The sequence below is a fragment of the Pelobates fuscus genome, chromosome 13 (genome assembly GCF_036172605.1).
Source record: "Pelobates fuscus isolate aPelFus1 chromosome 13, aPelFus1.pri, whole genome shotgun sequence".
NCBI classification, from domain to species: domain Eukaryota; kingdom Metazoa; phylum Chordata; class Amphibia; order Anura; family Pelobatidae; genus Pelobates; species Pelobates fuscus.
In genome coordinates, this window is record NC_086329.1 from 49,791,676 (window position 1) to 49,816,135 (window position 24,460).

The 24,460-nt window shown below is 46.2% G+C and overlaps 19 non-coding genes and 1 pseudogene across 19 annotated transcripts; all 20 read right to left on the bottom strand.

Annotated features, from left to right (window-relative positions):
• Positions 1–77: 77 nt before the first annotated feature.
• LOC134584212 (U2 spliceosomal RNA) lies at positions 78–252 on the bottom strand (annotated as a pseudogene).
• Positions 253–1,288: 1,036 nt separating this feature from the next.
• LOC134583999 (U2 spliceosomal RNA) lies at positions 1,289–1,479 on the bottom strand. The gene has a single exon (XR_010086358.1). It is a non-coding gene; the product is annotated as a U2 spliceosomal RNA (small nuclear RNA).
• Positions 1,480–2,515: 1,036 nt separating this feature from the next.
• Positions 2,516–2,706, bottom strand: LOC134584000 (U2 spliceosomal RNA). The gene has a single exon (XR_010086359.1). It is a non-coding gene; the product is annotated as a U2 spliceosomal RNA (small nuclear RNA).
• A 1,036-nt stretch (positions 2,707–3,742) lies between these two features.
• LOC134584001 (U2 spliceosomal RNA) lies at positions 3,743–3,933 on the bottom strand. The gene has a single exon (XR_010086360.1). It is a non-coding gene; the product is annotated as a U2 spliceosomal RNA (small nuclear RNA).
• A 1,036-nt stretch (positions 3,934–4,969) lies between these two features.
• On the bottom strand, positions 4,970–5,160 carry LOC134584003 (U2 spliceosomal RNA). Its single transcript, XR_010086361.1, has one exon. It is a non-coding gene; the product is annotated as a U2 spliceosomal RNA (small nuclear RNA).
• A 1,036-nt stretch (positions 5,161–6,196) lies between these two features.
• On the bottom strand, positions 6,197–6,387 carry LOC134584004 (U2 spliceosomal RNA). Its single transcript, XR_010086362.1, has one exon. It is a non-coding gene; the product is annotated as a U2 spliceosomal RNA (small nuclear RNA).
• A 1,036-nt stretch (positions 6,388–7,423) lies between these two features.
• On the bottom strand, positions 7,424–7,614 carry LOC134584005 (U2 spliceosomal RNA). The gene has a single exon (XR_010086363.1). It is a non-coding gene; the product is annotated as a U2 spliceosomal RNA (small nuclear RNA).
• A 1,036-nt stretch (positions 7,615–8,650) lies between these two features.
• LOC134584006 (U2 spliceosomal RNA) lies at positions 8,651–8,841 on the bottom strand. Its single transcript, XR_010086364.1, has one exon. It is a non-coding gene; the product is annotated as a U2 spliceosomal RNA (small nuclear RNA).
• Positions 8,842–9,877: 1,036 nt separating this feature from the next.
• On the bottom strand, positions 9,878–10,068 carry LOC134584007 (U2 spliceosomal RNA). The gene has a single exon (XR_010086365.1). It is a non-coding gene; the product is annotated as a U2 spliceosomal RNA (small nuclear RNA).
• A 1,036-nt stretch (positions 10,069–11,104) lies between these two features.
• LOC134584009 (U2 spliceosomal RNA) lies at positions 11,105–11,295 on the bottom strand. Its single transcript, XR_010086366.1, has one exon. It is a non-coding gene; the product is annotated as a U2 spliceosomal RNA (small nuclear RNA).
• A 1,032-nt stretch (positions 11,296–12,327) lies between these two features.
• LOC134584010 (U2 spliceosomal RNA) lies at positions 12,328–12,518 on the bottom strand. The gene has a single exon (XR_010086367.1). It is a non-coding gene; the product is annotated as a U2 spliceosomal RNA (small nuclear RNA).
• A 1,036-nt stretch (positions 12,519–13,554) lies between these two features.
• On the bottom strand, positions 13,555–13,745 carry LOC134584011 (U2 spliceosomal RNA). Its single transcript, XR_010086368.1, has one exon. It is a non-coding gene; the product is annotated as a U2 spliceosomal RNA (small nuclear RNA).
• A 1,036-nt stretch (positions 13,746–14,781) lies between these two features.
• LOC134584012 (U2 spliceosomal RNA) lies at positions 14,782–14,972 on the bottom strand. Its single transcript, XR_010086369.1, has one exon. It is a non-coding gene; the product is annotated as a U2 spliceosomal RNA (small nuclear RNA).
• A 1,036-nt stretch (positions 14,973–16,008) lies between these two features.
• LOC134584013 (U2 spliceosomal RNA) lies at positions 16,009–16,199 on the bottom strand. Its single transcript, XR_010086370.1, has one exon. It is a non-coding gene; the product is annotated as a U2 spliceosomal RNA (small nuclear RNA).
• A 1,036-nt stretch (positions 16,200–17,235) lies between these two features.
• Positions 17,236–17,426, bottom strand: LOC134584015 (U2 spliceosomal RNA). The gene has a single exon (XR_010086371.1). It is a non-coding gene; the product is annotated as a U2 spliceosomal RNA (small nuclear RNA).
• A 1,036-nt stretch (positions 17,427–18,462) lies between these two features.
• Positions 18,463–18,653, bottom strand: LOC134584016 (U2 spliceosomal RNA). The gene has a single exon (XR_010086372.1). It is a non-coding gene; the product is annotated as a U2 spliceosomal RNA (small nuclear RNA).
• A 1,036-nt stretch (positions 18,654–19,689) lies between these two features.
• Positions 19,690–19,880, bottom strand: LOC134584017 (U2 spliceosomal RNA). The gene has a single exon (XR_010086373.1). It is a non-coding gene; the product is annotated as a U2 spliceosomal RNA (small nuclear RNA).
• A 1,052-nt stretch (positions 19,881–20,932) lies between these two features.
• Positions 20,933–21,123, bottom strand: LOC134584018 (U2 spliceosomal RNA). The gene has a single exon (XR_010086374.1). It is a non-coding gene; the product is annotated as a U2 spliceosomal RNA (small nuclear RNA).
• A 1,052-nt stretch (positions 21,124–22,175) lies between these two features.
• Positions 22,176–22,366, bottom strand: LOC134584020 (U2 spliceosomal RNA). Its single transcript, XR_010086375.1, has one exon. It is a non-coding gene; the product is annotated as a U2 spliceosomal RNA (small nuclear RNA).
• Positions 22,367–23,422: 1,056 nt separating this feature from the next.
• Positions 23,423–23,613, bottom strand: LOC134584021 (U2 spliceosomal RNA). Its single transcript, XR_010086376.1, has one exon. It is a non-coding gene; the product is annotated as a U2 spliceosomal RNA (small nuclear RNA).
• Positions 23,614–24,460: the final 847 nt, after the last annotated feature.

The window sequence follows — 24,460 nt, forward strand, 5'->3', positions numbered from 1 at the left end:
CTTCTCCGCAGAAGGCCCTACTACCCTAAACCTCAGCAACCCGTGATCGCATGTGTGTAGTACCGCTGTTCGGATACTGTATCTAGTCCACACCAAAAGGCCACTCTGGTTCGATCTTCCCCTAATAGCAGCAGATAGCTTAAGCCGGTTAAGGCGATGCTATAAGGCAAAGGGAAGATACTCCAAAGCACCTGAAGGCAAAGATAAGAACAGATACTACACTTGATCTTAGCCAAAAGGCCGAGAAGCGATAACCAGAATGGGCGCCCAGCTACTCACCTGCCGTTCGCTGGCGCTTGTTCAGCTTGCGGTGAGCCTTGGCCACAGTGCTGCCTGCCTGCCGCCTTTTCCTCATCTAGCTGTAAGCTGGCTACAAATAGCAACAGAGACAAAGTCACCACCAGAGCAGCAAACAACCTCTAAACCCTTGAAACCCAGCTCCCCTTCTTAACCTTGTCCATTCATTCCTCCCCCTCCCCTCCAGACATACCTTGCACCTCTGTCTCTCCTGCTCAGCTGCTACCGCTGATAAGGTGCCTAACGAGGTTGCTGGATCACCTGGTCTGTCTGTTCCTCTTCAGCTGCAAGTAGGGTAGATAGAGCAAGCAATTAAGCACCACCTGCTGCTGATTGCTCGCAATCACTCAATAATGCAATTAATTAAACTTTTAATTGATTGATAACCTAGATGTTGCTCAGATTTCCCTCCAAAACGTTTGTGCTGTCATTGCAAAGACCAGCATGCTGCAGGCTGCAGCAAATTTGCATAATTAATCCCGCCCACTTTTCCAACACTGATAATGCACGCTGCCAGCCAGCCAGCCAGCCAGCCAGCCAGCCAGCAATACATACTCTGACTTCTTCACAATGGATATGTACTGGACACTTTTATTCCATGAAGTGATTACACAGATTTACATGATAACAATGATTAAATAAATACATGGGATCAGGTGAACAGAATTGCATCGTGCACAGCACATGATAGAGAATAACAATCAGACTAGCGATCAATCCAAACGAAACAATAACAGTTAACAAACATTGCTACAAGTGTCCATAATTCAAGGAATGTCATGTTTTTGGTCCGTTCCGTCCAGGCTTCATTCAGGCATCATGCCATGCCGCAGACAGGGGGAGGCAGAGCTCGCACTTAGACAGAACAGAGAAAAAAGCAGGGAAGGAAGGAAGAAGGAGAACAAGTTTGCCTTCGTTCTCGCCAAGTGAGAGTCCAGTGGCTTTTTGCATTTTTTGTTCAATCAAAAAATCTATTTTTTAACCAGCATAAGAGAGGTGCACCGGTCCTGGAGGTACTGCAATACCAGGTCAATGCGTGGAGTGGACAGAGCAAGCTCTTCTTCCATCTCCCTGTTCCAAAAATCCATTTAATATATGGTCCCCAGATAGGGGACGTATCAGATATTAAACTGATAAGAACAGATACTACACTTGATCTTAGCCAAAAGGCCGAGAAGCGATAACCAGAATGGGCGCCCAGCTACTCACCTGCCGTTCGCTGGCGCTTGTTCAGCTTGCGGTGAGCCTTGGCCACAGTGCTGCCTGCCTGCCGCCTTTTCCTCATCTAGCTGTAAGCTGGCTACAAATAGCAACAGAGACAAAGTCACCACCAGAGCAGCAAACAACCTCTAAACCCTTGAAACCCAGCTCCCCTTCTTAACCTTGTCCATTCATTCCTCCCCCTCCCCTCCAGACATACCTTGCACCTCTGTCTCTCCTGCTCAGCTGCTACCGCTGATAAGGTGCCTAACGAGGTTGCTGGATCACCTGGTCTGTCTGTTCCTCTTCAGCTGCAAGTAGGGTAGATAGAGCAAGCAATTAAGCACCACCTGCTGCTGATTGCTCGCAATCACTCAATAATGCAATTAATTAAACTTTTAATTGATTGATAACCTAGATGTTGCTCAGATTTCCCTCCAAAACGTTTGTGCTGTCATTGCAAAGACCAGCATGCTGCAGGCTGCAGCAAATTTGCATAATTAATCCCGCCCACTTTTCCAACACTGATAATGCACGCTGCCAGCCAGCCAGCCAGCCAGCCAGCCAGCCAGCAATACATACTCTGACTTCTTCACAATGGATATGTACTGGACACTTTTATTCCATGAAGTGATTACACAGATTTACATGATAACAATGATTAAATAAATACATGGGATCAGGTGAACAGAATTGCATCGTGCACAGCACATGATAGAGAATAACAATCAGACTAGCGATCAATCCAAACGAAACAATAACAGTTAACAAACATTGCTACAAGTGTCCATAATTCAAGGAATGTCATGTTTTTGGTCCGTTCCGTCCAGGCTTCATTCAGGCATCATGCCATGCCGCAGACAGGGGGAGGCAGAGCTCGCACTTAGACAGAACAGAGAAAAAAGCAGGGAAGGAAGGAAGAAGGAGAACAAGTTTGCCTTCGTTCTCGCCAAGTGAGAGTCCAGTGGCTTTTTGCATTTTTTGTTCAATCAAAAAATCTATTTTTTAACCAGCATAAGAGAGGTGCACCGGTCCTGGAGGTACTGCAATACCAGGTCAATGCGTGGAGTGGACAGAGCAAGCTCTTCTTCCATCTCCCTGTTCCAAAAATCCATTTAATATATGGTCCCCAGATAGGGGACGTATCAGATATTAAACTGATAAGAACAGATACTACACTTGATCTTAGCCAAAAGGCCGAGAAGCGATAACCAGAATGGGCGCCCAGCTACTCACCTGCCGTTCGCTGGCGCTTGTTCAGCTTGCGGTGAGCCTTGGCCACAGTGCTGCCTGCCTGCCGCCTTTTCCTCATCTAGCTGTAAGCTGGCTACAAATAGCAACAGAGACAAAGTCACCACCAGAGCAGCAAACAACCTCTAAACCCTTGAAACCCAGCTCCCCTTCTTAACCTTGTCCATTCATTCCTCCCCCTCCCCTCCAGACATACCTTGCACCTCTGTCTCTCCTGCTCAGCTGCTACCGCTGATAAGGTGCCTAACGAGGTTGCTGGATCACCTGGTCTGTCTGTTCCTCTTCAGCTGCAAGTAGGGTAGATAGAGCAAGCAATTAAGCACCACCTGCTGCTGATTGCTCGCAATCACTCAATAATGCAATTAATTAAACTTTTAATTGATTGATAACCTAGATGTTGCTCAGATTTCCCTCCAAAACGTTTGTGCTGTCATTGCAAAGACCAGCATGCTGCAGGCTGCAGCAAATTTGCATAATTAATCCCGCCCACTTTTCCAACACTGATAATGCACGCTGCCAGCCAGCCAGCCAGCCAGCCAGCCAGCCAGCAATACATACTCTGACTTCTTCACAATGGATATGTACTGGACACTTTTATTCCATGAAGTGATTACACAGATTTACATGATAACAATGATTAAATAAATACATGGGATCAGGTGAACAGAATTGCATCGTGCACAGCACATGATAGAGAATAACAATCAGACTAGCGATCAATCCAAACGAAACAATAACAGTTAACAAACATTGCTACAAGTGTCCATAATTCAAGGAATGTCATGTTTTTGGTCCGTTCCGTCCAGGCTTCATTCAGGCATCATGCCATGCCGCAGACAGGGGGAGGCAGAGCTCGCACTTAGACAGAACAGAGAAAAAAGCAGGGAAGGAAGGAAGAAGGAGAACAAGTTTGCCTTCGTTCTCGCCAAGTGAGAGTCCAGTGGCTTTTTGCATTTTTTGTTCAATCAAAAAATCTATTTTTTAACCAGCATAAGAGAGGTGCACCGGTCCTGGAGGTACTGCAATACCAGGTCAATGCGTGGAGTGGACAGAGCAAGCTCTTCTTCCATCTCCCTGTTCCAAAAATCCATTTAATATATGGTCCCCAGATAGGGGACGTATCAGATATTAAACTGATAAGAACAGATACTACACTTGATCTTAGCCAAAAGGCCGAGAAGCGATAACCAGAATGGGCGCCCAGCTACTCACCTGCCGTTCGCTGGCGCTTGTTCAGCTTGCGGTGAGCCTTGGCCACAGTGCTGCCTGCCTGCCGCCTTTTCCTCATCTAGCTGTAAGCTGGCTACAAATAGCAACAGAGACAAAGTCACCACCAGAGCAGCAAACAACCTCTAAACCCTTGAAACCCAGCTCCCCTTCTTAACCTTGTCCATTCATTCCTCCCCCTCCCCTCCAGACATACCTTGCACCTCTGTCTCTCCTGCTCAGCTGCTACCGCTGATAAGGTGCCTAACGAGGTTGCTGGATCACCTGGTCTGTCTGTTCCTCTTCAGCTGCAAGTAGGGTAGATAGAGCAAGCAATTAAGCACCACCTGCTGCTGATTGCTCGCAATCACTCAATAATGCAATTAATTAAACTTTTAATTGATTGATAACCTAGATGTTGCTCAGATTTCCCTCCAAAACGTTTGTGCTGTCATTGCAAAGACCAGCATGCTGCAGGCTGCAGCAAATTTGCATAATTAATCCCGCCCACTTTTCCAACACTGATAATGCACGCTGCCAGCCAGCCAGCCAGCCAGCCAGCCAGCCAGCAATACATACTCTGACTTCTTCACAATGGATATGTACTGGACACTTTTATTCCATGAAGTGATTACACAGATTTACATGATAACAATGATTAAATAAATACATGGGATCAGGTGAACAGAATTGCATCGTGCACAGCACATGATAGAGAATAACAATCAGACTAGCGATCAATCCAAACGAAACAATAACAGTTAACAAACATTGCTACAAGTGTCCATAATTCAAGGAATGTCATGTTTTTGGTCCGTTCCGTCCAGGCTTCATTCAGGCATCATGCCATGCCGCAGACAGGGGGAGGCAGAGCTCGCACTTAGACAGAACAGAGAAAAAAGCAGGGAAGGAAGGAAGAAGGAGAACAAGTTTGCCTTCGTTCTCGCCAAGTGAGAGTCCAGTGGCTTTTTGCATTTTTTGTTCAATCAAAAAATCTATTTTTTAACCAGCATAAGAGAGGTGCACCGGTCCTGGAGGTACTGCAATACCAGGTCAATGCGTGGAGTGGACAGAGCAAGCTCTTCTTCCATCTCCCTGTTCCAAAAATCCATTTAATATATGGTCCCCAGATAGGGGACGTATCAGATATTAAACTGATAAGAACAGATACTACACTTGATCTTAGCCAAAAGGCCGAGAAGCGATAACCAGAATGGGCGCCCAGCTACTCACCTGCCGTTCGCTGGCGCTTGTTCAGCTTGCGGTGAGCCTTGGCCACAGTGCTGCCTGCCTGCCGCCTTTTCCTCATCTAGCTGTAAGCTGGCTACAAATAGCAACAGAGACAAAGTCACCACCAGAGCAGCAAACAACCTCTAAACCCTTGAAACCCAGCTCCCCTTCTTAACCTTGTCCATTCATTCCTCCCCCTCCCCTCCAGACATACCTTGCACCTCTGTCTCTCCTGCTCAGCTGCTACCGCTGATAAGGTGCCTAACGAGGTTGCTGGATCACCTGGTCTGTCTGTTCCTCTTCAGCTGCAAGTAGGGTAGATAGAGCAAGCAATTAAGCACCACCTGCTGCTGATTGCTCGCAATCACTCAATAATGCAATTAATTAAACTTTTAATTGATTGATAACCTAGATGTTGCTCAGATTTCCCTCCAAAACGTTTGTGCTGTCATTGCAAAGACCAGCATGCTGCAGGCTGCAGCAAATTTGCATAATTAATCCCGCCCACTTTTCCAACACTGATAATGCACGCTGCCAGCCAGCCAGCCAGCCAGCCAGCCAGCCAGCAATACATACTCTGACTTCTTCACAATGGATATGTACTGGACACTTTTATTCCATGAAGTGATTACACAGATTTACATGATAACAATGATTAAATAAATACATGGGATCAGGTGAACAGAATTGCATCGTGCACAGCACATGATAGAGAATAACAATCAGACTAGCGATCAATCCAAACGAAACAATAACAGTTAACAAACATTGCTACAAGTGTCCATAATTCAAGGAATGTCATGTTTTTGGTCCGTTCCGTCCAGGCTTCATTCAGGCATCATGCCATGCCGCAGACAGGGGGAGGCAGAGCTCGCACTTAGACAGAACAGAGAAAAAAGCAGGGAAGGAAGGAAGAAGGAGAACAAGTTTGCCTTCGTTCTCGCCAAGTGAGAGTCCAGTGGCTTTTTGCATTTTTTGTTCAATCAAAAAATCTATTTTTTAACCAGCATAAGAGAGGTGCACCGGTCCTGGAGGTACTGCAATACCAGGTCAATGCGTGGAGTGGACAGAGCAAGCTCTTCTTCCATCTCCCTGTTCCAAAAATCCATTTAATATATGGTCCCCAGATAGGGGACGTATCAGATATTAAACTGATAAGAACAGATACTACACTTGATCTTAGCCAAAAGGCCGAGAAGCGATAACCAGAATGGGCGCCCAGCTACTCACCTGCCGTTCGCTGGCGCTTGTTCAGCTTGCGGTGAGCCTTGGCCACAGTGCTGCCTGCCTGCCGCCTTTTCCTCATCTAGCTGTAAGCTGGCTACAAATAGCAACAGAGACAAAGTCACCACCAGAGCAGCAAACAACCTCTAAACCCTTGAAACCCAGCTCCCCTTCTTAACCTTGTCCATTCATTCCTCCCCCTCCCCTCCAGACATACCTTGCACCTCTGTCTCTCCTGCTCAGCTGCTACCGCTGATAAGGTGCCTAACGAGGTTGCTGGATCACCTGGTCTGTCTGTTCCTCTTCAGCTGCAAGTAGGGTAGATAGAGCAAGCAATTAAGCACCACCTGCTGCTGATTGCTCGCAATCACTCAATAATGCAATTAATTAAACTTTTAATTGATTGATAACCTAGATGTTGCTCAGATTTCCCTCCAAAACGTTTGTGCTGTCATTGCAAAGACCAGCATGCTGCAGGCTGCAGCAAATTTGCATAATTAATCCCGCCCACTTTTCCAACACTGATAATGCACGCTGCCAGCCAGCCAGCCAGCCAGCCAGCCAGCCAGCAATACATACTCTGACTTCTTCACAATGGATATGTACTGGACACTTTTATTCCATGAAGTGATTACACAGATTTACATGATAACAATGATTAAATAAATACATGGGATCAGGTGAACAGAATTGCATCGTGCACAGCACATGATAGAGAATAACAATCAGACTAGCGATCAATCCAAACGAAACAATAACAGTTAACAAACATTGCTACAAGTGTCCATAATTCAAGGAATGTCATGTTTTTGGTCCGTTCCGTCCAGGCTTCATTCAGGCATCATGCCATGCCGCAGACAGGGGGAGGCAGAGCTCGCACTTAGACAGAACAGAGAAAAAAGCAGGGAAGGAAGGAAGAAGGAGAACAAGTTTGCCTTCGTTCTCGCCAAGTGAGAGTCCAGTGGCTTTTTGCATTTTTTGTTCAATCAAAAAATCTATTTTTTAACCAGCATAAGAGAGGTGCACCGGTCCTGGAGGTACTGCAATACCAGGTCAATGCGTGGAGTGGACAGAGCAAGCTCTTCTTCCATCTCCCTGTTCCAAAAATCCATTTAATATATGGTCCCCAGATAGGGGACGTATCAGATATTAAACTGATAAGAACAGATACTACACTTGATCTTAGCCAAAAGGCCGAGAAGCGATAACCAGAATGGGCGCCCAGCTACTCACCTGCCGTTCGCTGGCGCTTGTTCAGCTTGCGGTGAGCCTTGGCCACAGTGCTGCCTGCCTGCCGCCTTTTCCTCATCTAGCTGTAAGCTGGCTACAAATAGCAACAGAGACAAAGTCACCACCAGAGCAGCAAACAACCTCTAAACCCTTGAAACCCAGCTCCCCTTCTTAACCTTGTCCATTCATTCCTCCCCCTCCCCTCCAGACATACCTTGCACCTCTGTCTCTCCTGCTCAGCTGCTACCGCTGATAAGGTGCCTAACGAGGTTGCTGGATCACCTGGTCTGTCTGTTCCTCTTCAGCTGCAAGTAGGGTAGATAGAGCAAGCAATTAAGCACCACCTGCTGCTGATTGCTCGCAATCACTCAATAATGCAATTAATTAAACTTTTAATTGATTGATAACCTAGATGTTGCTCAGATTTCCCTCCAAAACGTTTGTGCTGTCATTGCAAAGACCAGCATGCTGCAGGCTGCAGCAAATTTGCATAATTAATCCCGCCCACTTTTCCAACACTGATAATGCACGCTGCCAGCCAGCCAGCCAGCCAGCCAGCCAGCCAGCAATACATACTCTGACTTCTTCACAATGGATATGTACTGGACACTTTTATTCCATGAAGTGATTACACAGATTTACATGATAACAATGATTAAATAAATACATGGGATCAGGTGAACAGAATTGCATCGTGCACAGCACATGATAGAGAATAACAATCAGACTAGCGATCAATCCAAACGAAACAATAACAGTTAACAAACATTGCTACAAGTGTCCATAATTCAAGGAATGTCATGTTTTTGGTCCGTTCCGTCCAGGCTTCATTCAGGCATCATGCCATGCCGCAGACAGGGGGAGGCAGAGCTCGCACTTAGACAGAACAGAGAAAAAAGCAGGGAAGGAAGGAAGAAGGAGAACAAGTTTGCCTTCGTTCTCGCCAAGTGAGAGTCCAGTGGCTTTTTGCATTTTTTGTTCAATCAAAAAATCTATTTTTTAACCAGCATAAGAGAGGTGCACCGGTCCTGGAGGTACTGCAATACCAGGTCAATGCGTGGAGTGGACAGAGCAAGCTCTTCTTCCATCTCCCTGTTCCAAAAATCCATTTAATATATGGTCCCCAGATAGGGGACGTATCAGATATTAAACTGATAAGAACAGATACTACACTTGATCTTAGCCAAAAGGCCGAGAAGCGATAACCAGAATGGGCGCCCAGCTACTCACCTGCCGTTCGCTGGCGCTTGTTCAGCTTGCGGTGAGCCTTGGCCACAGTGCTGCCTGCCTGCCGCCTTTTCCTCATCTAGCTGTAAGCTGGCTACAAATAGCAACAGAGACAAAGTCACCACCAGAGCAGCAAACAACCTCTAAACCCTTGAAACCCAGCTCCCCTTCTTAACCTTGTCCATTCATTCCTCCCCCTCCCCTCCAGACATACCTTGCACCTCTGTCTCTCCTGCTCAGCTGCTACCGCTGATAAGGTGCCTAACGAGGTTGCTGGATCACCTGGTCTGTCTGTTCCTCTTCAGCTGCAAGTAGGGTAGATAGAGCAAGCAATTAAGCACCACCTGCTGCTGATTGCTCGCAATCACTCAATAATGCAATTAATTAAACTTTTAATTGATTGATAACCTAGATGTTGCTCAGATTTCCCTCCAAAACGTTTGTGCTGTCATTGCAAAGACCAGCATGCTGCAGGCTGCAGCAAATTTGCATAATTAATCCCGCCCACTTTTCCAACACTGATAATGCACGCTGCCAGCCAGCCAGCCAGCCAGCCAGCCAGCCAGCAATACATACTCTGACTTCTTCACAATGGATATGTACTGGACACTTTTATTCCATGAAGTGATTACACAGATTTACATGATAACAATGATTAAATAAATACATGGGATCAGGTGAACAGAATTGCATCGTGCACAGCACATGATAGAGAATAACAATCAGACTAGCGATCAATCCAAACGAAACAATAACAGTTAACAAACATTGCTACAAGTGTCCATAATTCAAGGAATGTCATGTTTTTGGTCCGTTCCGTCCAGGCTTCATTCAGGCATCATGCCATGCCGCAGACAGGGGGAGGCAGAGCTCGCACTTAGACAGAACAGAGAAAAAAGCAGGGAAGGAAGGAAGAAGGAGAACAAGTTTGCCTTCGTTCTCGCCAAGTGAGAGTCCAGTGGCTTTTTGCATTTTTTGTTCAATCAAAAAATCTATTTTTTAACCAGCATAAGAGAGGTGCACCGGTCCTGGAGGTACTGCAATACCAGGTCAATGCGTGGAGTGGACAGAGCAAGCTCTTCTTCCATCTCCCTGTTCCAAAAATCCATTTAATATATGGTCCCCAGATAGGGGACGTATCAGATATTAAACTGATAAGAACAGATACTACACTTGATCTTAGCCAAAAGGCCGAGAAGCGATAACCAGAATGGGCGCCCAGCTACTCACCTGCCGTTCGCTGGCGCTTGTTCAGCTTGCGGTGAGCCTTGGCCACAGTGCTGCCTGCCTGCCGCCTTTTCCTCATCTAGCTGTAAGCTGGCTACAAATAGCAACAGAGACAAAGTCACCACCAGAGCAGCAAACAACCTCTAAACCCTTGAAACCCAGCTCCCCTTCTTAACCTTGTCCATTCATTCCTCCCCCTCCCCTCCAGACATACCTTGCACCTCTGTCTCTCCTGCTCAGCTGCTACCGCTGATAAGGTGCCTAACGAGGTTGCTGGATCACCTGGTCTGTCTGTTCCTCTTCAGCTGCAAGTAGGGTAGATAGAGCAAGCAATTAAGCACCACCTGCTGCTGATTGCTCGCAATCACTCAATAATGCAATTAATTAAACTTTTAATTGATTGATAACCTAGATGTTGCTCAGATTTCCCTCCAAAACGTTTGTGCTGTCATTGCAAAGACCAGCATGCTGCAGGCTGCAGCAAATTTGCATAATTAATCCCGCCCACTTTTCCAACACTGATAATGCACGCTGCCAGCCAGCCAGCCAGCCAGCCAGCCAGCCAGCAATACATACTCTGACTTCTTCACAATGGATATGTACTGGACACTTTTATTCCATGAAGTGATTACACAGATTTACATGATAACAATGATTAAATAAATACATGGGATCAGGTGAACAGAATTGCATCGTGCACAGCACATGATAGAGAATAACAATCAGACTAGCGATCAATCCAAACGAAACAATAACAGTTAACAAACATTGCTACAAGTGTCCATAATTCAAGGAATGTCATGTTTTTGGTCCGTTCCGTCCAGGCTTCATTCAGGCATCATGCCATGCCGCAGACAGGGGGAGGCAGAGCTCGCACTTAGACAGAACAGAGAAAAAAGCAGGGAAGGAAGGAAGAAGGAGAACAAGTTTGCCTTCGTTCTCGCCAAGTGAGAGTCCAGTGGCTTTTTGCATTTTTTGTTCAATCAAAAAATCTATTTTTTAACCAGCATAAGAGAGGTGCACCGGTCCTGGAGGTACTGCAATACCAGGTCAATGCGTGGAGTGGACAGAGCAAGCTCTTCTTCCATCTCCCTGTTCCAAAAATCCATTTAATATATGGTCCCCAGATAGGGGACGTATCAGATATTAAACTGATAAGAACAGATACTACACTTGATCTTAGCCAAAAGGCCGAGAAGCGATAACCAGAATGGGCGCCCAGCTACTCACCTGCCGTTCGCTGGCGCTTGTTCAGCTTGCGGTGAGCCTTGGCCACAGTGCTGCCTGCCTGCCGCCTTTTCCTCATCTAGCTGTAAGCTGGCTACAAATAGCAACAGAGACAAAGTCACCACCAGAGCAGCAAACAACCTCTAAACCCTTGAAACCCAGCTCCCCTTCTTAACCTTGTCCATTCATTCCTCCCCCTCCCCTCCAGACATACCTTGCACCTCTGTCTCTCCTGCTCAGCTGCTACCGCTGATAAGGTGCCTAACGAGGTTGCTGGATCACCTGGTCTGTCTGTTCCTCTTCAGCTGCAAGTAGGGTAGATAGAGCAAGCAATTAAGCACCACCTGCTGCTGATTGCTCGCAATCACTCAATAATGCAATTAATTAAACTTTTAATTGATTGATAACCTAGATGTTGCTCAGATTTCCCTCCAAAACGTTTGTGCTGTCATTGCAAAGACCAGCATGCTGCAGGCTGCAGCAAATTTGCATAATTAATCCCGCCCACTTTTCCAACACTGATAATGCACGCTGCCAGCCAGCCAGCCAGCCAGCCAGCCAGCAATACATACTCTGACTTCTTCACAATGGATATGTACTGGACACTTTTATTCCATGAAGTGATTACACAGATTTACATGATAACAATGATTAAATAAATACATGGGATCAGGTGAACAGAATTGCATCGTGCACAGCACATGATAGAGAATAACAATCAGACTAGCGATCAATCCAAACGAAACAATAACAGTTAACAAACATTGCTACAAGTGTCCATAATTCAAGGAATGTCATGTTTTTGGTCCGTTCCGTCCAGGCTTCATTCAGGCATCATGCCATGCCGCAGACAGGGGGAGGCAGAGCTCGCACTTAGACAGAACAGAGAAAAAAGCAGGGAAGGAAGGAAGAAGGAGAACAAGTTTGCCTTCGTTCTCGCCAAGTGAGAGTCCAGTGGCTTTTTGCATTTTTTGTTCAATCAAAAAATCTATTTTTTAACCAGCATAAGAGAGGTGCACCGGTCCTGGAGGTACTGCAATACCAGGTCAATGCGTGGAGTGGACAGAGCAAGCTCTTCTTCCATCTCCCTGTTCCAAAAATCCATTTAATATATGGTCCCCAGATAGGGGACGTATCAGATATTAAACTGATAAGAACAGATACTACACTTGATCTTAGCCAAAAGGCCGAGAAGCGATAACCAGAATGGGCGCCCAGCTACTCACCTGCCGTTCGCTGGCGCTTGTTCAGCTTGCGGTGAGCCTTGGCCACAGTGCTGCCTGCCTGCCGCCTTTTCCTCATCTAGCTGTAAGCTGGCTACAAATAGCAACAGAGACAAAGTCACCACCAGAGCAGCAAACAACCTCTAAACCCTTGAAACCCAGCTCCCCTTCTTAACCTTGTCCATTCATTCCTCCCCCTCCCCTCCAGACATACCTTGCACCTCTGTCTCTCCTGCTCAGCTGCTACCGCTGATAAGGTGCCTAACGAGGTTGCTGGATCACCTGGTCTGTCTGTTCCTCTTCAGCTGCAAGTAGGGTAGATAGAGCAAGCAATTAAGCACCACCTGCTGCTGATTGCTCGCAATCACTCAATAATGCAATTAATTAAACTTTTAATTGATTGATAACCTAGATGTTGCTCAGATTTCCCTCCAAAACGTTTGTGCTGTCATTGCAAAGACCAGCATGCTGCAGGCTGCAGCAAATTTGCATAATTAATCCCGCCCACTTTTCCAACACTGATAATGCACGCTGCCAGCCAGCCAGCCAGCCAGCCAGCCAGCCAGCAATACATACTCTGACTTCTTCACAATGGATATGTACTGGACACTTTTATTCCATGAAGTGATTACACAGATTTACATGATAACAATGATTAAATAAATACATGGGATCAGGTGAACAGAATTGCATCGTGCACAGCACATGATAGAGAATAACAATCAGACTAGCGATCAATCCAAACGAAACAATAACAGTTAACAAACATTGCTACAAGTGTCCATAATTCAAGGAATGTCATGTTTTTGGTCCGTTCCGTCCAGGCTTCATTCAGGCATCATGCCATGCCGCAGACAGGGGGAGGCAGAGCTCGCACTTAGACAGAACAGAGAAAAAAGCAGGGAAGGAAGGAAGAAGGAGAACAAGTTTGCCTTCGTTCTCGCCAAGTGAGAGTCCAGTGGCTTTTTGCATTTTTTGTTCAATCAAAAAATCTATTTTTTAACCAGCATAAGAGAGGTGCACCGGTCCTGGAGGTACTGCAATACCAGGTCAATGCGTGGAGTGGACAGAGCAAGCTCTTCTTCCATCTCCCTGTTCCAAAAATCCATTTAATATATGGTCCCCAGATAGGGGACGTATCAGATATTAAACTGATAAGAACAGATACTACACTTGATCTTAGCCAAAAGGCCGAGAAGCGATAACCAGAATGGGCGCCCAGCTACTCACCTGCCGTTCGCTGGCGCTTGTTCAGCTTGCGGTGAGCCTTGGCCACAGTGCTGCCTGCCTGCCGCCTTTTCCTCATCTAGCTGTAAGCTGGCTACAAATAGCAACAGAGACAAAGTCACCACCAGAGCAGCAAACAACCTCTAAACCCTTGAAACCCAGCTCCCCTTCTTAACCTTGTCCATTCATTCCTCCCCCTCCCCTCCAGACATACCTTGCACCTCTGTCTCTCCTGCTCAGCTGCTACCGCTGATAAGGTGCCTAACGAGGTTGCTGGATCACCTGGTCTGTCTGTTCCTCTTCAGCTGCAAGTAGGGTAGATAGAGCAAGCAATTAAGCACCACCTGCTGCTGATTGCTCGCAATCACTCAATAATGCAATTAATTAAACTTTTAATTGATTGATAACCTAGATGTTGCTCAGATTTCCCTCCAAAACGTTTGTGCTGTCATTGCAAAGACCAGCATGCTGCAGGCTGCAGCAAATTTGCATAATTAATCCCGCCCACTTTTCCAACACTGATAATGCACGCTGCCAGCCAGCCAGCCAGCCAGCCAGCCAGCCAGCAATACATACTCTGACTTCTTCACAATGGATATGTACTGGACACTTTTATTCCATGAAGTGATTACACAGATTTACATGATAACAATGATTAAATAAATACATGGGATCAGGTGAACAGAATTGCATCGTGCACAGCACATGATAGAGAATAACAATCAGACTAGCGATCAATCCAAACGAAACAATAACAGTTAACAAACATTGCTACAAGTGTCCATAATTCAAGGAATGTCATGTTTTTGGTCCGTTCCGTCCAGGCTTCATTCAGGCATCATGCCATGCCGCAGACAGGGGGAGGCAGAGCTCGCACTTAGACAGAACAGAGAAAAAAGCAGGGAAGGAAGGAAGAAGGAGAACAAGTTTGCCTTCGTTCTCGCCAAGTGAGAGTCCAGTGGCTTTTTGCATTTTTTGTTCAATCAAAAAATCTATTTTTTAACCAGCATAAGAGAGGTGCACCGGTCCTGGAGGTACTGCAATACCAGGTCAATGCGTGGAGTGGACAGAGCAAGCTCTTCTTCCATCTCCCTGTTCCAAAAATCCATTTAATATATGGTCCCCAGATAGGGGACGTATCAGATATTAAACTGATAAGAACAGATACTACACTTGATCTTAGCCAAAAGGCCGAGAAGCGATAACCAGAATGGGCGCCCAGCTACTCACCTGCCGTTCGCTGGCGCTTGTTCAGCTTGCGGTGAGCCTTGGCCACAGTGCTGCCTGCCTGCCGCCTTTTCCTCATCTAGCTGTAAGCTGGCTACAAATAGCAACAGAGACAAAGTCACCACCAGAGCAGCAAACAACCTCTAAACCCTTGAAACCCAGCTCCCCTTCTTAACCTTGTCCATTCATTCCTCCCCCTCCCCTCCAGACATACCTTGCACCTCTGTCTCTCCTGCTCAGCTGCTACCGCTGATAAGGTGCCTAACGAGGTTGCTGGATCACCTGGTCTGTCTGTTCCTCTTCAGCTGCAAGTAGGGTAGATAGAGCAAGCAATTAAGCACCACCTGCTGCTGATTGCTCGCAATCACTCAATAATGCAATTAATTAAACTTTTAATTGATTGATAACCTAGATGTTGCTCAGATTTCCCTCCAAAACGTTTGTGCTGTCATTGCAAAGACCAGCATGCTGCAGGCTGCAGCAAATTTGCATAATTAATCCCGCCCACTTTTCCAACACTGATAATGCACGCTGCCAGCCAGCCAGCCAGCCAGCCAGCCAGCCAGCAATACATACTCTGACTTCTTCACAATGGATATGTACTGGACACTTTTATTCCATGAAGTGATTACACAGATTTACATGATAACAATGATTAAATAAATACATGGGATCAGGTGAACAGAATTGCATCGTGCACAGCACATGATAGAGAATAACAATCAGACTAGCGATCAATCCAAACGAAACAATAACAGTTAACAAACATTGCTACAAGTGTCCATAATTCAAGGAATGTCATGTTTTTGGTCCGTTCCGTCCAGGCTTCATTCAGGCATCATGCCATGCCGCAGACAGGGGGAGGCAGAGCTCGCACTTAGACAGAACAGAGAAAAAAGCAGGGAAGGAAGGAAGAAGGAGAACAAGTTTGCCTTCGTTCTCGCCAAGTGAGAGTCCAGTGGCTTTTTGCATTTTTTGTTCAATCAAAAAATCTATTTTTTAACCAGCATAAGAGAGGTGCACCGGTCCTGGAGGTACTGCAATACCAGGTCAATGCGTGGAGTGGACAGAGCAAGCTCTTCTTCCATCTCCCTGTTCCAAAAATCCATTTAATATATGGTCCCCAGATAGGGGACGTATCAGATATTAAACTGATAAGAACAGATACTACACTTGATCTTAGCCAAAAGGCCGAGAAGCGATAACCAGAATGGGCGCCCAGCTACTCACCTGCCGTTCGCTGGCGCTTGTTCAGCTTGCGGTGAGCCTTGGCCACAGTGCTGCCTGCCTGCCGCCTTTTCCTCATCTAGCTGTAAGCTGGCTACAAATAGCAACAGAGACAAAGTCACCACCAGAGCAGCAAACAACCTCTAAACCCTTGAAACCCAGCTCCCCTTCTTAACCTTGTCCATTCATTCCTCCCCCTCCCCTCCAGACATACCTTGCACCTCTGTCTCTCCTGCTCAGCTGCTACCGCTGATAAGGTGCCTAACGAGGTTGCTGGATCACCTGGTCTGTCTGTTCCTCTTCAGCTGCAAGTAGGGTAGATAGAGCAAGCAATTAAGCACCACCTGCTGCTGATTGCTCGCAATCACTCAATAATGCAATTAATTAAACTTTTAATTGATTGATAACCTAGATGTTGCTCAGATTTCCCTCCAAAACGTTTGTGCTGTCATTGCAAAGACCAGCATGCTGCAGGCTGCAGCAAATTTGCATAATTAATCCCGCCCACTTTTCCAACACTGATAATGCACGCTGCCAGCCAGCCAGCCAGCCAGCCAGCCAGCCAGCAATACATACTCTGACTTCTTCACAATGGATATGTACTGGACACTTTTATTCCATGAAGTGATTACACAGATTTACATGATAACAATGATTAAATAAATACATGGGATCAGGTGAACAGAATTGCATCGTGCACAGCACATGATAGAGAATAACAATCAGACTAGCGATCAATCCAAACGAAACAATAACAGTTAACAAACATTGCTACAAGTGTCCATAATTCAAGGAATGTCATGTTTTTGGTCCGTTCCGTCCAGGCTTCATTCAGGCATCATGCCATGCCGCAGACAGGGGGAGGCAGAGCTCGCACTTAGACAGAACAGAGAAAAAAGCAGGGAAGGAAGGAAGAAGGAGAACAAGTTTGCCTTCGTTCTCGCCAAGTGAGAGTCCAGTGGCTTTTTGCATTTTTTGTTCAATCAAAAAATCTATTTTTTAACCAGCATAAGAGAGGTGCACCGGTCCTGGAGGTACTGCAATACCAGGTCAATGCGTGGAGTGGACAGAGCAAGCTCTTCTTCCATCTCCCTGTTCCAAAAATCCATTTAATATATGGTCCCCAGATAGGGGACGTATCAGATATTAAACTGATAAGAACAGATACTACACTTGATCTTAGCCAAAAGGCCGAGAAGCGATAACCAGAATGGGCGCCCAGCTACTCACCTGCCGTTCGCTGGCGCTTGTTCAGCTTGCGGTGAGCCTTGGCCACAGTGCTGCCTGCCTGCCGCCTTTTCCTCATCTAGCTGTAAGCTGGCTACAAATAGCAACAGAGACAAAGTCACCACCAGAGCAGCAAACAACCTCTAAACCCTTGAAACCCAGCTCCCCTTCTTAACCTTGTCCATTCATTCCTCCCCCTCCCCTCCAGACATACCTTGCACCTCTGTCTCTCCTGCTCAGCTGCTACCGCTGATAAGGTGCCTAACGAGGTTGCTGGATCACCTGGTCTGTCTGTTCCTCTTCAGCTGCAAGTAGGGTAGATAGAGCAAGCAATTAAGCACCACCTGCTGCTGATTGCTCGCAATCACTCAATAATGCAATTAATTAAACTTTTAATTGATTGATAACCTAGATGTTGCTCAGATTTCCCTCCAAAACGTTTGTGCTGTCATTGCAAAGACCAGCATGCTGCAGGCTGCAGCAAATTTGCATAATTAATCCCGCCCACTTTTCCAACACTGATAATGCACGCTGCCAGCCAGCCAGCCAGCCAGCCAGCCAGCCAGCAATACATACTCTGACTTCTTCACAATGGATATGTACTGGACACTTTTATTCCATGAAGTGATTACACAGATTTACATGATAACAATGATTAAATAAATACATGGGATCAGGTGAACAGAATTGCATCGTGCACAGCACATGATAGAGAATAACAATCAGACTAGCGATCAATCCAAACGAAACAATAACAGTTAACAAACATTGCTACAAGTGTCCATAATTCAAGGAATGTCATGTTTTTGGTCCGTTCCGTCCAGGCTTCATTCAGGCATCATGCCATGCCGCAGACAGGGGGAGGCAGAGCTCGCACTTAGACAGAACAGAGAAAAAAGCAGGGAAGGAAGGAAGAAGGAGAACAAGTTTGCCTTCGTTCTCGCCAAGTGAGAGTCCAGTGGCTTTTTGCATTTTTTGTTCAATCAAAAAATCTATTTTTTAACCAGCATAAGAGAGGTGCACCGGTCCTGGAGGTACTGCAATACCAGGTCAATGCGTGGAGTGGACAGAGCAAGCTCTTCTTCCATCTCCCTGTTCCAAAAATCCATTTAATATATGGTCCCCAGATAGGGGACGTATCAGATATTAAACTGATAAGAACAGATACTACACTTGATCTTAGCCAAAAGGCCGAGAAGCGATAACCAGAATGGGCGCCCAGCTACTCACCTGCCGTTCGCTGGCGCTTGTTCAGCTTGCGGTGAGCCTTGGCCACAGTGCTGCCTGCCTGCCGCCTTTTCCTCATCTAGCTGTAAGCTGGCTACAAATAGCAACAGAGACAAAGTCACCACCAGAGCAGCAAACAACCTCTAAACCCTTGAAACCCAGCTCCCCTTCTTAACCTTGTCCATTCATTCCTCCCCCTCCCCTCCAGACATACCTTGCACCTCTGTCTCTCCTGCTCAGCTGCTACCGCTGATAAGGTGCCTAACGAGGTTGCTGGATCACCTGGTCTGTCTGTTCCTCTTCAGCTGCAAGTAGGGTAGATAGAGCAAGCAATTAAGCACCACCTGCTGCTGATTGCTCGCAATCACTCAATAATGCAATTAATTAAACTTTTAATTGATTGATAACCTAGATGTTGCTCAGATTTCCCTCCAAAACGTTTGTGCTGTCATTGCAAAGACCAGCATGCTGCAGGCTGCAGCAAATTTGCATAATTAATCCCGCCCACTTTTCCAACACTGATAATGCACGCTGCCAGCCAGCCAGCCAGCCAGCCAGCCAGCCAGCAATACATACTCTGACTTCTTCACAATGGATATGTACTGGACACTTTTATTCCATGAAGTGATTACACAGATTTACATGATAACAATGATTAAATAAATACATGGGATCAGGTGAACAGAATTGCATCGTGCACAGCACATGATAGAGAATAACAATCAGACTAGCGATCAATCCAAACGAAACAATAACAGTTAACAAACATTGCTACAAGTGTCCATAATTCAAGGAATGTCATGTTTTTGGTCCGTTCCGTCCAGGCTTCATTCAGGCATCATGCCATGCCGCAGACAGGGGGAGGCAGAGCTCGCACTTAGACAGAACAGAGAAAAAAGCAGGGAAGGAAGGAAGAAGGAGAACAAGTTTGCCTTCGTTCTCGCCAAGTGAGAGTCCAGTGGCTTTTTGCATTTTTTGTTCAATCAAAAAATCTATTTTTTAACCAGCATAAGAGAGGTGCACCGGTCCTGGAGGTACTGCAATACCAGGTCAATGCGTGGAGTGGACAGAGCAAGCTCTTCTTCCATCTCCCTGTTCCAAAAATCCATTTAATATATGGTCCCCAGATAGGGGACGTATCAGATATTAAACTGATAAGAACAGATACTACACTTGATCTTAGCCAAAAGGCCGAGAAGCGATAACCAGAATGGGCGCCCAGCTACTCACCTGCCGTTCGCTGGCGCTTGTTCAGCTTGCGGTGAGCCTTGGCCACAGTGCTGCCTGCCTGCCGCCTTTTCCTCATCTAGCTGTAAGCTGGCTACAAATAGCAACAGAGACAAAGTCACCACCAGAGCAGCAAACAACCTCTAAACCCTTGAAACCCAGCTCCCCTTCTTAACCTTGTCCATTCATTCCTCCCCCTCCCCTCCAGACATACCTTGCACCTCTGTCTCTCCTGCTCAGCTGCTACCGCTGATAAGGTGCCTAACGAGGTTGCTGGATCACCTGGTCTGTCTGTTCCTCTTCAGCTGCAAGTAGGGTAGATAGAGCAAGCAATTAAGCACCACCTGCTGCTGATTGCTCGCAATCACTCAATAATGCAATTAATTAAACTTTTAATTGATTGATAACCTAGATGTTGCTCAGATTTCCCTCCAAAACGTTTGTGCTGTCATTGCAAAGACCAGCATGCTGCAGGCTGCAGCAAATTTGCATAATTAATCCCGCCCACTTTTCCAACACTGATAATGCACGCTGCCAGCCAGCCAGCCAGCCAGCCAGCCAGCCAGCCAGCCAGCCAGCCAGCAATACATACTCTGACTTCTTCACAATGGATATGTACTGGACACTTTTATTCCATGAAGTGATTACACAGATTTACATGATAACAATGATTAAATAAATACATGGGATCAGGTGAACAGAATTGCATCGTGCACAGCACATGATAGAGAATAACAATCAGACTAGCGATCAATCCAAACGAAACAATAACAGTTAACAAACATTGCTACAAGTGTCCATAATTCAAGGAATGTCATGTTTTTGGTCCGTTCCGTCCAGGCTTCATTCAGGCATCATGCCATGCCGCAGACAGGGGGAGGCAGAGCTCGCACTTAGACAGAACAGAGAAAAAAGCAGGGAAGGAAGGAAGAAGGAGAACAAGTTTGCCTTCGTTCTCGCCAAGTGAGAGTCCAGTGGCTTTTTGCATTTTTTGTTCAATCAAAAAATCTATTTTTTAACCAGCATAAGAGAGGTGCACCGGTCCTGGAGGTACTGCAATACCAGGTCAATGCGTGGAGTGGACAGAGCAAGCTCTTCTTCCATCTCCCTGTTCCAAAAATCCATTTAATATATGGTCCCCAGATAGGGGACGTATCAGATATTAAACTGATAAGAACAGATACTACACTTGATCTTAGCCAAAAGGCCGAGAAGCGATAACCAGAATGGGCGCCCAGCTACTCACCTGCCGTTCGCTGGCGCTTGTTCAGCTTGCGGTGAGCCTTGGCCACAGTGCTGCCTGCCTGCCGCCTTTTCCTCATCTAGCTGTAAGCTGGCTACAAATAGCAACAGAGACAAAGTCACCACCAGAGCAGCAAACAACCTCTAAACCCTTGAAACCCAGCTCCCCTTCTTAACCTTGTCCATTCATTCCTCCCCCTCCCCTCCAGACATACCTTGCACCTCTGTCTCTCCTGCTCAGCTGCTACCGCTGATAAGGTGCCTAACGAGGTTGCTGGATCACCTGGTCTGTCTGTTCCTCTTCAGCTGCAAGTAGGGTAGATAGAGCAAGCAATTAAGCACCACCTGCTGCTGATTGCTCGCAATCACTCAATAATGCAATTAATTAAACTTTTAATTGATTGATAACCTAGATGTTGCTCAGATTTCCCTCCAAAACGTTTGTGCTGTCATTGCAAAGACCAGCATGCTGCAGGCTGCAGCAAATTTGCATAATTAATCCCGCCCACTTTTCCAACACTGATAATGCACGCTGCCAGCCAGCCAGCCAGCCAGCCAGCCAGCCAGCCAGCCAGCCAGCCAGCAATACATACTCTGACTTCTTCACAATGGATATGTACTGGACACTTTTATTCCATGAAGTGATTACACAGATTTACATGATAACAATGATTAAATAAATACATGGGATCAGGTGAACAGAATTGCATCGTGCACAGCACATGATAGAGAATAACAATCAGACTAGCGATCAATCCAAACGAAACAATAACAGTTAACAAACATTGCTACAAGTGTCCATAATTCAAGGAATGTCATGTTTTTGGTCCGTTCCGTCCAGGCTTCATTCAGGCATCATGCCATGCCGCAGACAGGGGGAGGCAGAGCTCGCACTTAGACAGAACAGAGAAAAAAGCAGGGAAGGAAGGAAGAAGGAGAACAAGTTTGCCTTCGTTCTCGCCAAGTGAGAGTCCAGTGGCTTTTTGCATTTTTTGTTCAATCAAAAAATCTATTTTTTAACCAGCATAAGAGAGGTGCACCGGTCCTGGAGGTACTGCAATACCAGGTCAATGCGTGGAGTGGACAGAGCAAGCTCTTCTTCCATCTCCCTGTTCCAAAAATCCATTTAATATATGGTCCCCAGATAGGGGACGTATCAGATATTAAACTGATAAGAACAGATACTACACTTGATCTTAGCCAAAAGGCCGAGAAGCGATAACCAGAATGGGCGCCCAGCTACTCACCTGCCGTTCGCTGGCGCTTGTTCAGCTTGCGGTGAGCCTTGGCCACAGTGCTGCCTGCCTGCCGCCTTTTCCTCATCTAGCTGTAAGCTGGCTACAAATAGCAACAGAGACAAAGTCACCACCAGAGCAGCAAACAACCTCTAAACCCTTGAAACCCAGCTCCCCTTCTTAACCTTGTCCATTCATTCCTCCCCCTCCCCTCCAGACATACCTTGCACCTCTGTCTCTCCTGCTCAGCTGCTACCGCTGATAAGGTGCCTAACGAGGTTGCTGGATCACCTGGTCTGTCTGTTCCTCTTCAGCTGCAAGTAGGGTAGATAGAGCAAGCAATTAAGCACCACCTGCTGCTGATTGCTCGCAATCACTCAATAATGCAATTAATTAAACTTTTAATTGATTGATAACCTAGATGTTGCTCAGATTTCCCTCCAAAACGTTTGTGCTGTCATTGCAAAGACCAGCATGCTGCAGGCTGCAGCAAATTTGCATAATTAATCCCGCCCACTTTTCCAACACTGATAATGCACGCTGCCAGCCAGCCAGCCAGCCAGCCAGCCAGCCAGCCAGCCAGCCAGCCAGCCAGCAATACATACTCTGACTTCTTCACAATGGATATGTACTGGACACTTTTATTCCATGAAGTGATTACACAGATTTACATGATAACAATGATTAAATAAATACATGGGATCAGGTGAACAGAATTGCATCGTGCACAGCACATGATAGAGAATAACAATCAGACTAGCGATCAATCCAAACGAAACAATAACAGTTAACAAACATTGCTACAAGTGTCCATAATTCAAGGAATGTCATGTTTTTGGTCCGTTCCGTCCAGGCTTCATTCAGGCATCATGCCATGCCGCAGACAGGGGGAGGCAGAGCTCGCACTTAGACAGAACAGAGAAAAAAGCAGGGAAGGAAGGAAGAAGGAGAACAAGTTTGCCTTCGTTCTCGCCAAGTGAGAGTCCAGTGGCTTTTTGCATTTTTTGTTCAATCAAAAAATCTATTTTTTAACCAGCATAAGAGAGGTGCACCGGTCCTGGAGGTACTGCAATACCAGGTCAATGCGTGGAGTGGACAGAGCAAGCTCTTCTTCCATCTCCCTGTTCCAAAAATCCATTTAATATATGGTCCCCAGATAGGGGACGTATCAGATATTAAACTGATAAGAACAGATACTACACTTGATCTTAGCCAAAAGGCCGAGAAGCGATAACCAGAATGGGCGCCCAGCTACTCACCTGCCGTTCGCTGGCGCTTGTTCAGCTTGCGGTGAGCCTTGGCCACAGTGCTGCCTGCCTGCCGCCTTTTCCTCATCTAGCTGTAAGCTGGCTACAAATAGCAACAGAGACAAAGTCACCACCAGAGCAGCAAACAACCTCTAAACCCTTGAAACCCAGCTCCCCTTCTTAACCTTGTCCATTCATTCCTCCCCCTCCCCTCCAGACATACCTTGCACCTCTGTCTCTCCTGCTCAGCTGCTACCGCTGATAAGGTGCCTAACGAGGTTGCTGGATCACCTGGTCTGTCTGTTCCTCTTCAGCTGCAAGTAGGGTAGATAGAGCAAGCAATTAAGCACCACCTGCTGCTGATTGCTCGCAATCACTCAATAATGCAATTAATTAAACTTTTAATTGATTGATAACCTAGATGTTGCTCAGATTTCCCTCCAAAACGTTTGTGCTGTCATTGCAAAGACCAGCATGCTGCAGGCTGCAGCAAATTTGCATAATTAATCCCGCCCACTTTTCCAACACTGATAATGCACGCTGCCAGCCAGCCAGCCAGCCAGCCAGCCAGCCAGCCAGCCAGCCAGCCAGCCAGCAATACATACTCTGACTTCTTCACAATGGATATGTACTGGACACTTTTATTCCATGAAGTGATTACACAGATTTACATGATAACAATGATTAAATAAATACATGGGATCAGGTGAACAGAATTGCATCGTGCACAGCACATGATAGAGAATAACAATCAGACTAGCGATCAATCCAAACGAAACAATAACAGTTAACAAACATTGCTACAAGTGTCCATAATTCAAGGAATGTCATG